Raw genomic sequence first — 18,578 nt, 5'->3', positions numbered from 1 at the left:
CGGGTTTTTTGCCTGCCACATGACCTATTTATGTGTGAGCTCAGAAAAAGGAAATATTAGCTGGCTACCTCTGTGAACTTTATGACCTTAAAGTGATATATCTTCTTTTCTTTTGGGCTGTTCCCTTCAGTGCTCACCAAAGCCAATCATCTGCCCCCACTTAACCTGATCCTATGCCTCTTCTTCTCTCACACCAACTAGATTCAACAGATTAAATAAAGTGTACTTCAGCTTCATTAAAAAGAAGGACCCTGAAATTCCTGTTTTCAATTCGTGCTGTGCATGTGCTTACTCCAACCTACAGAGGTCACCATTGACATTTGAATTATTGATTGCAATTTTATCTGATGTGATAAGCTGTCAAGAGAAAATGGAAGTTATATCTCTATTTAAGAAAAAAAGATATTATTACATATAAGCACCTCCTCCAACCATATCGTCTTTTCTCCGAAAGAAAAATAGAAATATTGTTTGGATGGTGATAGCATCTTTTTTTCTCCTTCAGAGATTTTATTCATTTTCAAATTGAAAGACTTAGTTAGCAGTATATTGGGAAAAGATAGCTGATTTTGTTGTCAAGGTGGCATTTATATTTCAGTACACTGTTGGGCTCAGAAAATATCCCTATTTAGAATAAATAAATAAATAAATAAATACATAATATGTACACAATCCATAAATAAATAAATTAATAAATAAATCAAATAGAAAGTGAGGCTGATTGATATTAATTCACCATAAATTCACAACATCCAAATTAGAGTTAAGACCAGTGCTCCAAATAATGGGCCATTTGAATATATTTCATGGTCGTAATAAGGCAGCCTGAATTCACTGCCACAGTTTAATACCAAGTGCTTTGGCCTCTTTTCAAGGTACAAATGCAAGATTCTTTTCAAGTGCTGCAGTGGAAGCAGAGACTAAACCCTTTATTGGTGAAGACAAAGCAGTGATTGTGTCACAGTAACTTAAATTTGCAAACAAATCTATCTAAGCCTGTCTAATCTCTATCTAATCACAAGATAAACCAGGCACATACAATGACCTGCTGCAATTTGACCACAAATTCCTCAACCTTGAAGATCAAAAAAGGTGAATCACAATGTGTCTCCTCATTGATTAACTAGAATACCCCACAAAGTGTGTGTGTGTGTGTGTGTGTGTGTGTGTGTGTGTGTGTGTGTGTGTGTGTGTGTGTGTGTGTGTGTGTGTGTGTGTGTGTGTGTGTGTTAGTGTTCTAGAAAGCATGACCCCAAGCCCCAGCAGGCCAGGAGGATTACACAATGAATAAATATGTTAATGGTTTATCTTATTTCTTCTACTACAACTCTCAATGTTCAAAATACATGTATTTATTCATTTCAGTTTTTATGCTGTTAAATCTCTATCATCTTTTCATGTCAGTGCCAGATCAATGGCCTAAAGCTTTTCCGAGTGGATCACAACCACCGGTCGTATAAGATATAAGAAGGAGGTCTCTGTATGTACATGAATGTAAACTGGTAAAGAAACCTTGGACTAGTAAAAACCCATTGCTCTGAGGTGATAGCGCTTATGACTGCGGAGTGTCAGCCATACTATCTGCTGCGAGAGCTTTCCGCAGTGTTCGTCATCATTGTTTACATCCCGCCAGGAGCTACATAACATCATTAGCTCGTTGCAGACGAGGCACCCGGAGGCTTTTTACATATTTGCAGGGGATTTTAATCATGTGAAATTGGCAGATACAGTGCACAGTTTTTACTAGCAAGTCAACTTTCCCACATGAGGAGGCAAAACTCTGGACTGTGTGTACAGAAACATTCGCAGCACGTACAGAGCTCTTTCTCGATCTCATCTTGACCTCGCCGACCACATTTCCGCCCTGCTGGCACCAGCATACCGCCTCCTGCTGAGAAGGGTCAGGTCAAAGAAAGAAGGAAGAAGTCACTGTGTTGCCTCAGAGATGCAGCCTCTGAGCTCCAGGACTGATTTCAGTGCACAGACTGGCAGGTCTTCAAAGAAGCAGCCACGTGTGAGGGAGAGTTGGACCTGGAGGAATCCACCCCCTCAGTCCTTGGCTTCATCTCCGAATGTACTGCTGATGTCACCGCCACCAGAACACCAGCCTGCCATCCGAACCAGAAACCTTGGCTGAATGGTGACATGAGAGCTCGGCTAAAAGCTAAGGATGCTGCGTTCAGGGCAGGGGAGGCCTCTGTGCTCAGGGGGGCAAGGAAGAAACTGACTGCAGGCATCGCGAAGGCCAAAGCCACATACGGTGGGAAAATTCAAGGCCACTTCGCCACCAAAGACCCCCGGCGCATGTGGAAGGGCATTAAGTGCATTACAGACTATAACACCAGAGATGCACAATGCCCAGGGGACCCATCACTGCCATATGCTCTCAACAGGTTCTGCACCAGCTTTGAGGATCCTGACATCACCCCCACCACCAGATTTATTCAAACACCAGCTGACACGCCCATCAGTGTGACCACAGCAGACCCTTCAGGGAACAACATTCCAGGCAGGTACTGGAGGATTGTGCACAGCAGCCATCTGAGGTGCTGGCAGACATTCTGAACACCTTACTGTCACTGGCATCTCTCCCCACATGTCTAAAGACTGCCACCATGGTGCCAGTCCCCAAGTGCTCCACAGTGACATACCTGAATGACTGCTGACCAGTTGCTTTAACCCCAATAGTCATGAAGTGCTTCGAGAGGCTGGTCATGACCCACATCAAGGACTCCATCAATATCAATGAACGGGTTGAGGAAAATCCAGAGAGGTAGAGGTATGCGCTGCAAAGGAGAGGAAGGAAAGTTAATTGCAGCAAGACAGAATATATGTGTGTGAATGAGAGGAACTCAGGTGGAACGGTGAGGCTACAGGGAGTGGAGATCAAGAAGTTGGAGGATTTCAGGTACCTCGGGTCAACAGTTTAGAGCAATGGAGAGCTTGTAAAAGTGGTAAAGAGACAGGTTCAAGCAGGTTGGATGGAGAAAAGTGTCAGGGGTACTATGTGATAGAAGACTATCAGCCAGATTGAATGGAAAGGTGTACAAGACTGGTGAGAGCAGGGATGCTGTATGCCCAAGAAACAGTAACAATGACAAAAAGACAGGAGGCAGAGCTAGAGGTTGCAGAGATGAAGAGGCTGAGGTTCTCTTTGTGCGTAACAAGAATGGATAGGATCAGGAATGTATCTATCAGAGGACATGTTAGATGTTTTGGAGAAGTGGTCAGAGAAGCCAGACTGAGATCGTTCAGTCATGTACAGAGGCGGAAAGTGAATATATTGGTAGAAGGATAATCGAATTGGAGCTGCCAGGCAGGAGTTGTAGAGGAAGACCAAAGAGAAGATTTATGGATGTAATGAGAGAGGATATGAAGGTACTTGGTTGGAGACAGGAGTATACAGAGAATAGGGCTAGATGGAGAAGGTTGATTCACTGTGGCAACCCCTGAAGGAAAAAGCCAAAGGGAGAAGAGGAAGAAGACCGTTTAATGTGCACTTTGTTATTATTTTTGTTAATTTCATGTCGCCATGGGATAGTGAGATACATCTTCTTGTTCTTCCCCCGGGAACATGGGGTAGATGGTCCCCGAATGGTGTGTGTCCACAGAATCCACAAAAAAACAGTGACATCTCTGTGTTAATATGAAGCAAATTGAAAATTATCATTCATGAATATTTGTGGTCTGTGGGTGCATGCGCATGTGCACAATGAGGAGGAAAGAGAGGGCAATATTGTACGTTTATTCAGGTGTAACTTTATGCAGGCTGAATTAAGGCAGGGTCAGTACCAATGTCCCACATGGGGGCCTGGTCATGGTTAGATGCCACAGTGTTTGCATATGTAGTACTATAGAGTTTGAAGGCACAGTGGAATAAAGTTTGCTTCAACTTGAACTTTTTTCCTAACGTACCTCCAGTGAATGCCAAGCAAACATTGCCGGGAGGGTTTAATGGACTGTGAGATTTCGATGCCTGTTAGGGATCCATATAGTATTCATAAAGGTTTAGATGGGAGAGGCGATTATAGTTATAGTATAGACTGCGGTGTGAAAAGGAAGGATTGCGGAGATGAGGGGAGTTCCAACTTTACTCCTTTAACGACAGTGATCTTCCTTAGACCGTAATGCCCCCATCCTAAACCACGCCCCAGCCCCCAATCCTGTGGGGTGAGGGGACATGCCCCTTAGTGTCCACCACACAACTCCCCCTCCCCCTGACCACCCAGGCAGCCTGAGCAGCTTGCCATTTCGACTGTGTCATCCCTCGGTAGAAGCAGCAGGACGAAGGACCTGTGGAGGCAATGCTGGGGTCCTGGAAGGAGGGCGACCTCAACGGGGAACCTGGAAAGGAAACACAACTTCCCCGGCCATCCTTTGCACCAGCTTCTGATGATCCAGCGTGACCTGCTCCCTATGTCCAGCCATATCCCGCACAAAACTTTCAACGCCTGTCTCGAAAACCCGGAATGGCTCATCGCACGGGGGTTGAAGAGGCGAGCGGTGAGCGTCATGTCGCACAAACACAAAATGAGCTCTGCAGTCACAAAAGACCGTGTAAATCAGTGATGAATGGGGCCCGGAACCCGAGATCTGCTGGGCAAGAAAGGATCCACCGCCGGATGGGGTGGCGGAGCAGATCTCTCAGGCAAACGGATATGGTCAAAGCGCCTGTATAGAATCTGAAGCAGTTCGAGGGGTACCCTATCGTGCTGGTAAATCTTAGCATACTGGCATGCCAGCCACCCACTCCTTGATGTCCTTACGGATGCAAGGCCAGACAAACTTTGAACTCCCCAAATTCACCGATACCTGACCTCCTGAGTGTGAGAAGAAGTTAACCGAAACACGACAACTCCAGGCCACTGGAGCCACTGGGCTAGCGGATACGTCACGAAGGAGAGCAGGACTACCTACCTGCACCTTCACATCCTCCAGTGTGAGGCCAGTGTGCATCGATTTCAGGGTGAGGATGTCTGGGTCGCCGGGCTGGTTGGCGGCAACAGCCGAGAACTCCATCCCAACATGCAAGGGGCACACAAGCACATGTGACAGGCAATCAGCAACAGGGTTGGACTTCCCAGCCACATGCTGAATGCCCGTTGAGTACTCCAAAATGGATGCTAGGTGGTGCCACGGCTAAGTCACTTTGGATATGCAAAAAGTCTGTGGCTTGTGATCCACATAGACAGTGAAGGAGGAGCCTTCCAGCAGGAACCGGAAATGACACTTCGCCCGATGCAGGGTCGACAACTCCCTGTCAAAAACATTAGACTTACACAGCAATGTCAGATGAATCAGTTGTCGATGCTATGGACACCGTAGCAATGGAAAATCCACCAGCAAACGTTGGTAAACATCCCAAATTGCTAAAAAGTTAGCATCTGCTAGCAGCCCAGCTCTCACCCTGTTACAAAAAGAAAAATAGCAAAAGACTGTATCAATTAAATGGCAGTTTGCCACGTCCACGAGGAGACCATTCGTGCACAGAAAGTCCATGCTGATGATGCGGACAGTGATGGAGGCAATCACAAAATCGCACTCAGTCTACCAGAAACTATTTTTCTGACCTCGAGTCACCACCAAAACCAGCCCCCGGTAACTTACACTTGAGCCTCAGTTCATGTGACAACAGGTTTCACTCCTTTGTTTAGCTCTACCTTTCTACATCCCAGTCCAGCTAATCCCTAAAAGTTGCTCCTTTGTCCCCAACGAATGACACATATTAGCATAACAACCCCCTTAGTTTTAGTTTTTGCTGATCAATTCCCCAATTTGCATAACAAACCACCATAACCTAGACCCACCCAAAACCCTGGCAGTCATATTCAGAAACTCCCCACAGGTCATTTAAACAGAAGAACCTCTTGGATGAGGTTGAAACGTCTTCAAGTGAAGAAATTCAAGTCCAGTTGCAACGACAAGGCGATTTCAATATGAATGGGAACAAATCTTATTTTAATGTTGTGTAATGACTGTGATTAAATAAATATTTTTTATTTGTGTACACTTGTCGAAAAATTAAACAACAACATATCATATGTTAATTGTTTAACGGGCTGGTATGGTAGGCACAATATACACAAATAATTGGGATTTATAAAATAAGATTTGTTCCCGTTCGAGGTGAGACCTCCTTGTCGTGGCAACTGGACTTGGATTTCTTCACTTGAAGATGTTTCACCCCTCATCCAAGAGCCTACTTCGGTTCTCAACTTCAGAGTGCAGAAATTCAAGTCCAGTTGCCATGACAAGAAGATTTCGACAAGAAATTACCATAACCGGGATGACTGACTCTCAAAATGGGGTGAATGAATATGGAAAGGTCAAATGTTTTATTAAATGGTTTACTTTTACTGAATTGCTCAGAAGAAGAAAAAAAAATAGGTCCTTGAATATACGGTTTACACACTTTAAGGAAATTAACAGAGCAATTTATCTTATGATAAGATTATTGTTTAATTTTTTGTAATATCTGCAGATATACATACTGGAAGAAAAAGAACCTAAAAATCACCTGGATGAATGTTTTTTTTTTTTTTTTTCATTTTTTTGTTTATTTCTTCTGGGAGGTTGACCATTGCTTCAAAATAACCATTTATTTATTATTTTTGAAGTCATTGATCAACATTTTTTTTTAGACAGAGATGGCATTTATCTCACAGAACTGACTTATCCTTTTTTTCCCTCCTTTAAGTTTCGCTGTGTCCCATCAAACCAATTTCTTTCCCTCTTTCACAGTGTGTGCATCCGTCTGTATGTGAGAGCAGTAGCCATCTCAAGCATAATTGGAAATGACTTCTGGTAAAATATTTATACAAGTAACTCCAAACCTCTGCCTATAAGGCCATTGCATAATTCTGTGCCTGCGCTTTTGATGTATGAGAGACCCACAGCTGAGCCTCTGGGCTTTGGCTCCAGATGTGTAGCAATTGATTTGGCCGCATGTACAAGGTCAAACTTTTGAATTGCCAACACACAGAAAGGCAGGGTGGCAAATAGATAAATAGTGAGAAGTATAAGTGGCCAGAATATAATCTAAAAGTATATGTCATATGCACTGCTAATGTGTTTGATGGCTAAATCTATTCCAAACATTGCTGTTTTGCAGCGATCGGCACTGACACAATTAGTGAGGCATAAGGGCGTGGACAATTTAATTAATTAAACGTGGGGTATTGCATAACATTTTTCCGTAAAACATCATGGTTACACAGAGAGATAAAATGAATGGTATCAGTTTAATATGACACATTTCTTATTGCCTTGTTGATCACCTTTCAATGAATCTTACATTGCATGACTTCTGATAATATGAATGAAGTTGCATCTGCATCAGAATATGAAGATGTAAGTTGTTGCCAAGTTAAATGTAATTAATATCAATTTATGGCTCTGAAGCTGATTTGCAAGGATGCATTGGTGAAGTTAGAATTAGAATTGAAAGATTAAATCTTTCTTCCATAAACAATTAGGCATATCGTTTATATGTTGGTTGTTTTGCGGTTAGCAAATGACAGTTTTGTGAATCAAGATCAGGCGAGTGACATAATAAAATTATTAAAAAAAAAAAAAAAAAAAGATACATTATTAAGAAAAAGCACAATAAGGTTGGCAGAGGCAAGTAGAGAATCATTGGATTAACAACCAAAATGGTAATCGAAAGAAAGGTAAATGACATTCGTCTTTCAGTGTGTTTCTAATTTGACTAGTTTTTGGGTTTTTTTTCTAAAAACAAGAGGAAAAAAGGTTAAGTCATGTCAAGTTTTGTTTACATAAGGCCAAATCACAACAAGGTTGTTTCGAGAGACAGAAGGTCACAGAGACAGTAGACAAGAGCGAGGGAGGATATGAGAGTTGAGAGGAATAGGAGCAAATGATGTATTGCTACGAATTCCTGTAGCGCTGACAGTTGCATGGTAATAGCTGAAATGAGACATAACATAACTTTAATATTCAAAAACAAATCAAAATAGTGGATACCTGGCTAGACCATTGCAGTAGATCAAGTAACGTCTCATGAGAATGTGCGTAATGAGGGAGCCGAAGGACTCAGGAGAAGATATGAGTAGTTAATTATATTTTTATCCCTTCAGCTCTATTGCTTGTATTTTTGAGGACACTTTATCACACCTCTATTTCTGTAGATATTTAGAGCATTAGTAGGTCATGAGAAGGCCTTTTGGAGACTGGCTCTAATTTTCTACCTTGGAGTTTTAGAGATATCTGATTAACATCGCAGGTGGGGGTTTCAAGAGTGTTATTGACCTCTAACCTTCCTTCAAATAGAGGCGTCATAAAAAGTAATTTTTTTAGTCTTAATGAGGCAGATTAAACTTGAATGGTGTGGAGATTGATATGTGATCCCCTCAAGAACCATGATCCCATACAAATATTTATGGATCATTTACCACACCTTGATGTATTTCATCACTAGAATGAAAGATTGATTTTGTTTCCCCTCAAAAATGTGTGCAATAGGTTCAGGAAAACATTGATACACCCACTCAAGATTTATTTTTCAACCGTGTAGCCCAGTTTGTCTTCCCCACTTCTGTGCTTGTGTGTGTGCGTGAGCGTGCGCACGTGTGTGTGTGTGTGTGTGTGTGTGAGAGAGAGAGATTTCTGAAGCTTTGAGGACCATAGTGATTTCAGGCTTTGTCGAGTGTGAAGCACAGATCTGTCATGTGTTTCAGTGGGAGGTCAAATTTGTGCTGCCAACCAGGAATTTTCATCAAAACGCCTGCAAAGACATCAACTACCATCCACTTTCACTTTTCACACATGCTCGCCACTAATCTAGAGAATTTCTCTATAACACACAAACACACATACACATGCGTGCATACCCTAAAACCCAGCGGGCAGCCATCTGTTCTCACTATTCAAGCTGTCTTGGCAGTGACTGGGACCCAGGACTCTCTCAATGACTCTCACTCTCACACACTCACAAAACCATGTCCACATGTCCAGAGAGTTTGTAATCGCTGGCAGTGAGCGAGCAAACTCACTGCTATAATCCTTGATAAATCTACACTTTAAAATAGAAAATGTATCCGTCTTAAATTTTTTAAAGTACAATTTTTTCCTCCCTCTGATCAACTTACTGAAACTGTGAGTCAAACAGATGGCCGGATTTCATCGGTCGGAAACCATTTCAGTAAATCAGGGGATAATATGTTTGTAAAGATTGATTCAAAAGCTCAAATATACGGTATATCTAGCACAGGAGATTATCAGTCCTCACACTTGGCCTAACTAATCCTTTGTGCATTTCTCATCGAGTGTAAAGTATTATGATGATTAATGATAATCACATATGATAAAAATGTTTCTATCTCCCAATGAAGTAATTGGAATATGAAGCAGTAATATTATGTTCTCTGTATTGATTGTAAAGCAAACCAAAGATTCTTTAACTTCTCTGGGGAAAGATTGCACCAAACTTATGACATAAACTTCCTTAATGTTCTCAGCAACATGTGCAAAAAAAAAAGCAAGCACAGAACTCACACATTTTACTGTTTCAGTTAACTGAAATCTTTTCTGTCACATGCTCATTTGTGTCCATGTGTAGTCATTTGTGCAGACTGGTATAATTTATAACATTACTTGAAACTTTTCAGTGGAACAATGTAGTCCGGTCCAAACAAATAGGCCTGTACAGTAAACTTATAACAGGCTGAAATTTTATGATTGTACTTTCACGCTGTTGGGGCTTGTGGACAGTTTTATGAAGAGATACTTTTATTAAGCAATAATGCAGTTATTCTGCAAGTGCAATGTGTCACGCAAGGGTGGCTAATAATGGATTATATCTTGTTTATTTAATATTTCACCCAACTCAAACAAATATTTTCAAAATGTCCATGACAAGTTACAAAATTTAATTTCCATTAATATTTTGCCTCCCTATGTTTGGCTCGACAAACTCCACCTAATAGCTAGTCTTTGACATTTTTGTAGCATTAGCTTTTAGATTCCAAGTGTGAGGACTGTGTTTTCCTGCCAATTTGTAAAATTCTAACAGCTGCTTCAATCCCAGAGGGGCAGCAGTGTACCAAAAGCGTGATGACACATGGGGTCATCCACACAACCACATATTTGTTCAGGTATTTTTCTGGAGAATCACTGGCTAGAGGGGACTTCCTTCTCAGTTTATTTTGTGTCAAGGCTAAATTCATGTCAAGGTTTGTACTGTAGGGGTCGGGGTGGGGATTCCAATTCCTCTATTTGCTCAGACATCGAAAAGCACTAAACTAGACATTATTCTGCAAACTGTTTGGATTGCTGGAGATGAAGACTGAGGTGTTATGACTGTGTTAATGATTGGACTGGTCTTCCCTGAGGCACTGACAAGGCAGAAGGCAATCGGATTAAATGCCCATATTTGTCCGTACGGAAAAAGTAAATTGTCATTATGTATCACAAAACTTGACGCTATATGATTCAGCAGCACGATAAATAAAAATTACAGCCTGACATAGAAAACCTTTGGTCATCTGAGGCAAAGCTATCGCAAACACAGAACGGCTGACTTTTAATAATAGAGATGACAACATCTACCGATTAGAAAAAGAGATAAAGCACATCACTGTGCTTTGGTGGTAATGTATGATGATATAATTCGAGTTGTCAGAGCTCCATGTTGTGTTTTGCCACATACACACAGTACAGACAAAAAAGGGGCTGGGTAACATTCATCATTTAGTGAACAAGTACAAGACAGATTTTTAAATACACAGGAAGGCTCTAACTCATGTCTACTCGTAATAAAAGCAGGGAGGAAAGAAAGTGAAGTGTGTGTGCGTGCGTGCGTGCGTGTGCACATGAAATCAAAGGCTGTGGCTTTTTTTTATGTCAATGTCGTAACGCAGGAGTCCCACGCTCTCTATGACACTCTGCTTGAACCCAAGGTTTAGCCCACACTCATGCAACCATCTCAAACATAGGTTTCGTGCCAGCTGCACACTGAGCTTTACTGCCAACAGACTGTTTTGAAGGGTGTTTCTTTATTCTTGAAAAGGATGTAGTGACATACATGATGGATTAGGTGGGTGGGGGATAAATGTCCTCAGAAAATGTTTTTTATGCAGATTTTTTTCTTTATAATTGAGTATCATACATTTTTTTTTTAAATTGAACTTTTGTCAATATTGTAAGCTCTACAAAAGAGTAGATGTTGAGAACTCTAGCAAGAATGTTTTTTTCTTTGTAAAGCTAAAGGAAATCCAATGCAATTGCCAGTTTTATATAAAGTATTGAGTATGCTCAAACAAGATTGTGCAATAGATGGGATATGGAAAAAGTAGCTGTTGAGGTTATTAGTCATTTGTGTATGGACACTGCATTCTGTTTGTGGTTTACAAGTGGACTATTCCACAAATATGGCTTAATTTTGTGATTTATTTGATTTCAACCCAATTGTATCAAAGCGCAGATGAATGCACATTGGGCAACTGAACACAATTTTTTGATATCCATTTATTTAGAAAAATATCGTCAATGCTGTAAACAAAGTTGAATCATGGACACGTCTTCGTAATGCATGCGCACTCAGCAATTGCGTCTAATCAGCATCATCATGTCATAACTCCTACAATTATAAATCTGTTGTTTGCCATCTTTTTTTGAACTGAAGTTTTACACAGTTTAATAACCTACTGCTTTAATTACCATTCGAAATGTCTTATGTTCCCTTAATATTCTTACACTTTGCAAGGTACAACGTGTACATGGGAGAGTTAAACTGTAATTAATAACATCTGACTGAAGTAGGCTCCCCATGTACTGAAGGCTATCATTCACTGTATTTCATTAGCCCACAAGAAGTGGTGCGTTTGTTTCATACTGAACACTAAAGCTGTCAGCTAGACGTAGAAATGACACATTGACAAAAATGTCTGATATTTCAGGTTGTTCTTTTTTGATTGTTAGCAGTTAAATTGAGACCGAGCATCACTGGTGTCAATGCAAACACTGCAGGTCTTAACCTGTAACCAAGACTACGTCCACTCATGGGCTGTAGTCATCCTTTTCCTCCTGGTGAACCGAAATGTTGTGGCTCTTCCTATTAAGTTGGACAATGCTGTGCTGCAGAACAGTGGGTCCTGCTATTTGTGGGAATGACATGAACTACCAAACTAAATGCTGTTACAGAGCAGGCACTTTGTGACAACAGAATTTCGGAATGGCAGTCGACTTTCCCTGCAGGACAAGTTTCCTTGCTACCCCGTAAATATTGTTCTGGAATGACATGGTTCAAATGAGTGGTGGAGTTTGGAAAAAAAAAAAAGTTTGACAGAGCCTCTCATATTTCCAGATTTCAAACCAATCCAGCCTTTGAGTGATGGCTAAAGGCCCTATCTCAAACATTACTGGAATTAAAGGCTCTGCTGCCAATCTCTCTGTGTCAGATCCCACAGCACAGCTTTAGAAGTCTATCAGACTATGTGGCAGAGCTAGTCAGGGATATTCTGGTGACAAGACAAAATGAGACAATGTCGGGCACAAGGTCATGATGTTATTTAAATGAGAACACGAACACAACAGCATAGAAATAAGAGTTAAATCTAAATTTTATCCAACCCTGATGTAACGTCTCTTTAAATATCCTCACTTTCCTGCCATGCCTTTGACATACTACCCCAGGCTTAAGGCAAATATCCTTGGCTAGTGGTTGACTAATTGTCAATTGTACCCCTGAGAATTTTACACTTAGATAAGAGATTATGACGCTCTCAGAAAACAGGAGGAAATTTACTAAAAGTCAATACATTTAATAATTGGGAAATACCAATTAGTCCAGTGAAATTCATGCAGTTACAGAATTTCCAGTGTTTCACTAAATTATATAACGCAGTGCAAGCAACATAACCATTATGTACACCAATATCAGGAGTGCCAACAGTGCCAAGTATCACCCAATGTCATGAACATTAGCACCTAACTTGAACAATACTAGAACATCATATAAGTCACTGAAATTGAAACTTGTACAGCCAACCTACAGATCAAATGATGGAGTGCTATTTTTCGGTCTTTACAGCAGGCAAATCTAAAGCTTAGGAATTATGGAAAATGTCATTCTTTTTTTAAATTCAATTAAACTGTCTTTCTAAATATCCAACATACCGCAATGTACGCTATGGGGTACACAACCCTTTTTAAGAATCCCTGCAATATCGGCTGTATCAAGCCTGGTTTTTGAGGGTATAAAATGATATAATGAATGTGTTAAAAATTAAAAAAAAAAAAAATGAAAGCAATGACCAATATGAACATTGTGTTAAAAAATGAAGGGATATGTATGTATAGATAGCAACAACATCCCAATACCCCTATTTTCCCAAAATGACATTTCCACAAGTTGAAATGAAACTCTGAACACTTATAAAATGCTGTTCATGCATACCTTTATACCTATACCTTTTTTTTAAACCATTACCATTGTAATAGACATAATGAACTCCAGTCATCTAAAGTAAATCCCCTGTGAGCTTCATATTATTGTCCTTGTCTTTTTTCATATCTTTCACACAATGGCTTATTTCTCCGCAAACATCTTCTTTTCATTTCTTTTTTCTTTTCTCCATTAAATATCTTAATCCATTTCCTCTATTCCCCTCTCTGCCATTTGTTTGTTACTGCTCTTTGTCTTTCTCTTACTCTGTATCCCTTTCAACTCCCCTCTTTGTGTTTGCTTTTTCTATAATCTGTTTTTTGTGGTCTCTCTGCTTTCAAGAGGCAAGTTGCGATAGGCCTTTTGATGGCCTTCAGGTAATTGTGTGCCTGCGCTCGTGCATGTGTGTGCTTGTGTGTGTGTGTGTGTGTGTGTGTGTGTGGTAGCTGGTATAAGCGTTGTGTTGAGCATGATGTTCAGTTTTTTATTACTCTTTTAGCTTCATGTCTGTGTTGCCTTGAACATTAAATCAGAGATACAACCTGCCTGCTGGCATTTCAGTGTCATGGTCAGGGTCATATGTCTTGTATCCTCCTATTTTTTCTCCAGTATTTTCTGCCTCCATTTTTCCTTGTCCATTCTTTCTCTCTCTCTTTCTCTCTCTCCATTCATCTCATCTTCTGTGCTCCGCTAAAAGGAATATCTAATTTAAAAAGTCTCAAAGTTTAAATTGTGTGTGTGTGTGTGTGTGTGTGTGTGTGTGTGTGTGTGTGTGTGTGTGTGTGTGTGTGTGTGTTTTGAATCCTCTGCAACTTTTGCAGCATTACTGTCAGAGCATCTACTTTGTCAAATTAAATCTGCTAGAATTCTGAAGGCTGGTTTGGCGCAGAAATCATGCACGTACCCTCGGCATGCTTTCAGTATATTTTAATTATGTAAGGCATTAACCAAAAATGTCCAGATATTTCTAAGACCTTGGCCAGAATTGAGAATAACTGATAGACTAACTGCATTGTAATGAATCATCAACATCTGTGCAGAAAAATCCACCTAGCCGAGGAGATAAACAAAAAAACTTGAGGTTTTCTTTGACAGTTTTTTGTCTGTTTGTTTTGTGAGCATCTGCTCTTGACGAGCCTGACTTCTCACCGGACATCATCACTCCCTCTGTCACACACACACACACACTCTCACATTCACACATATTGAAGTCCATTAGGGTCCAGGTTGGATTTCCGGACCTCATTAGTTTTCCAATTAACTGCTGTCAGCTGCCAACCGTTCTCTTGGTGACTTGGGGCTATCGTGACACCGTGGCTAATTCCCTGCCTTGATTCGTCTCACTGGGAACAGGTGGGCATCCATTTTCCTTCCCTAATCTTAAGATAGCATCAAATTCCTGTATGTAAAAGTTGAATAATTATTTTTTAGCCATATGATTTCAGAGACAATATTTATAGAAATCCGCATTATAAAATAGCAGTTGAGAAAGATCTTGTGTTAACTGTTTGGGGTACTGGAATTAAACTCTTGGGAGTTTTTCATGCCAGTAGAAAGTGTGTTGCTTGATAAAAAAAAAAGACATATATGCCGTATCTAAATGTTTCTGATAAGTGCGATCATTATTGAATAAATTCTTGTCAAGAGCTTGTCTTTAAACTATAGTTTGACATCCTTTGAAATAAGGTGTGGCTCTCATTTATCACTGGAAATTTCAATTTCACAGGGCTGCAGTCGTTACAAAATCCATAAATTCTTCAAGGACAGTTTTGAAAAACAAAAGTAACCGCTGATACAAAAACAATATGACTATCAGGGATCTATCCGTTGGTATGACAATGTTTGTAATCACACAACCCATCATCACCTGAATGTAGGGAAAAGGAACTTTGTCTAATTATATCTTATGAAAAATGTGGATTCAACCTTGATTCAAAAATGGGACACAGTCTCAGGTACACCCCGACAATGTTTAATAACACTATACATATTTTCATGCAAGTGGTTGTTAAACCACACACCAATATGAAAAAGGAACTTTTAAATTTTGGAAAATAATTTACAGCCACTCAACATTATCTTCTTCTAAGCAGTGAAATCCTCGTGTCATCAGGTGTTGCCTGTCTGGTAATATTCAAAGGTGTTTAAGAGGCTCATGTAAATTTTGAAAATATCACAAGATAAATAAACACAACATGCTAAAAAAGTAAACAAACGCCGCATTTTAAAACTTACATAGAGAAAGGATGTTAGTCACATACAATATCAAATCGAGCAATGCCATACTACATAGTTTCTGAAAACTGTTTTCAAACGTCAAACTATCATGTCCAAAACACATAGATACAAAAAATGGTCAAATATGAAGGTAATTAACCACTCTAAATTGCAAAAGTTTGTGATGTAGTAGATGCAGTAAAAACTATTTCAACAGCCAACAAAATCATTATATTACTAAAAACAATGACTTTGAAAATTCAAATAAATCATAGATAAAAAATTAAAAAAGCCTCCATAAATATGGATCATTATTAAACTTTAGTCAAAACTCCCTCAGCAACTCAGATAACCTCTCCTCCACCTGTTTACAGCAGTTTGTAAAGCTTTTCACTTGTGTTAAGTGCCTTTCATTTACCAAGGAACCTCAGGGTGTATTATTATGTGAGATGTGGAATAGCAATTCTGTTTTTACCCTGCTGAGTACTAATAACTGACAGAGCCAGACAGATAAAAAGGTGTGTCTTTGCTTCGCTTTTGCACGAAAAACACAAACCGCACACAGCATATTGTGCAATTTTACCCATTTGCTGTATAAGACAAGATATTACAGTATATGAAAAGACTTTGACATCCATTTATGGGTTTAGAGTTTGAGTGGGGAAATGGCCAGAATGAGGAATTTGATTGAGCACTTAAGGGGACTAGATGGAAACTCTCCAAAATCCAATAAGAAATCAATGTCAAAACAAAATACCATGCAAAATGTATTCCTCAGCAAACTGCATTTTATCAACTGTCTCATTAATGCGGCCTCTTGTTTCCATGCTTGGGTTTTAAATATTTCATCCAAAGGTCTTTTCATTTTCAGCCATTCAATCCTGCGGAGTCGCCCATATCACTGCACTAACGTGAAAAGTCAAGGTCTAGAGCAAATGTTCATTTGATACCATTTCATTAATGTGTATATCATCCAGCATTGAATAGGCTGAGCATAGTTTGACTGTTTTGCTCACATCAGTGACTATTTTCATCCAGCTTGCTACTTTGTAATGTAATATATTATAATTCAGTGTAAATCAAAAGTGACTTATAGGGCAATTTTAATGCTGGCTGCCATTCACATGCTGCAAATAATGAAAGAGGGCTAATACCAGTAGCCTGAGGAACAATATAGGTAGTATGTCCAACCAAAAATGATTGAATTAAATCCAAATCAAGGCTCCCCTGATATTTCTGTAAAATGCAATAAGGAGACAACAAAAAAAGAAAAAAGACAGGCTAGTTCAGTGTAAACTAGTTCGGTATGTTTCTGGAGAATGATGGTTATAATCAGCAATGTCATGGACAAGAGACAAAAAGAAAATAGAAAGAAAGTTATCGCAGATGTTTTAATTCAGTTTCCCCCATGTGTACATGCTAATGTCTCAATGAAAATGTGTGTTCTGTCTCTTCAACATTTGTCCCCACCAAAGTTCCGGGATAGAAAGATCTACAAGATTTACAATCCCACTCGGCATCAAAGTTAAGCTTCTGGCTTCCCCTTTATATATCAAAATGCTTTTTCAAACGATGTAATCATTCATCCTCATTTGCCTGGTGTCAGTTACACAGGGAATGTGAAGAGGATGCAATCTGAGAAGTGATAACAGAAGTAACAGCATGACTTGAAATGACAGTATTCTCTTCCTCTATCTCTCCCCCGATATCTCCTCAAACCTTTCTACACCCGACTCTGTCTCTCGCTCTCTTTCTCATCACCCCAGGGCACTGCCATCTGGCCTCGCGACACACACACTCACACACACACATAAGCACGGTGAAAAACTCTATGTATGGCCATCTTGCAATTGTGTGCCTAATCATATTTTATGACATAAAACTTTTATGTTTTATGAAATGAAACATGTCAGTGGTGCTTTCCATGTCGCTTTAGCTGCGATTTATTACATTTTCAATGTAATGAACAATATCACATTTTCTCCGATAGATTTTTTTTTTTTTTCTCTTCTGCATCCGCGTCAGATCAGCTACGGCATTTAGTGAAGACTTTGATCTCCTGTTGTCTCATGGTTTTGCTTGTCTTATGCCGGTCTGTTTCTCCCATTTGCCTTTGGCTCTGTTTTTAATCAAAGAAGTATGTGTGTAGCACATTACGGGTTCTCTATCGGCACAAAAACAGACCTAAATATGGGGATGTGGTTCCTACAGCTCAGACAACATGCATTGTATTCATTGTGTAGTGTGTGTGTGTGTGTGGTTTGTCAAACCAGAGCATATAATATTTTTGTGTTTGTCAGCTGCTCTGTTCGTGACAGAAGACTACGGTGTGAGCAAAGCAGGTATTTCTCATGTTGTTGGAATGTAAATCAGTGTATAGCTTCTGATCTGGGGTCATCTGCATGATATTTTTCAACAAAAACAAGTCTGTTGGACATTTGTCATCAAATTAAATGAGTTTGTTGTTCAGTGTATAAAGTAAACATTCAGTTGGTTGTAACAGAGCGGCGGAGTCTGCCTAAAGTTTTGTAAATATGTTTTTTTCCATTGCACACTACTGACCATTTTAGAGCAGAAGCTTTATCATTAAATGGCAGAGGGTATTCTTAAAGATCATCATAAAAGCAGACTTCAACTCTCTAACCCAAAATGAATTATTTGCCTTCTGATGTTCCCATGCCCATAAAACCCACAATATATTTTTTTCTCCATAAAGTTTCGCCAACAAATCTTTCAGGATGACTCTAATTTCCTCTTCCACGAATGTTTTTCTTTGACATCCACAAAGGGTAGGTCTTATAACATTTAATCAGCAGGAGAGTTAGTGTCACCGTAGCCTTTGAAGGTAGATAATATATGATGTAACTACTGCATCAGCTGCAACAACCAATTTTTATTCCATTAACAGGTGCTGTTGTCACTATCAAGAAAGATATTTGCGTCCAAATGATGGAAAATT

Source organism: Fistularia commersonii, chromosome 13 (assembly GCF_037954325.1).
Source record: "Fistularia commersonii isolate RoL2024-O1a breed Wild chromosome 13, RoL_Fcom_v1.0, whole genome shotgun sequence".
Taxonomy (NCBI): domain Eukaryota; kingdom Metazoa; phylum Chordata; class Actinopteri; order Syngnathiformes; family Fistulariidae; genus Fistularia; species Fistularia commersonii.
Note: the sequence above shows the minus strand (reverse complement) of the source record.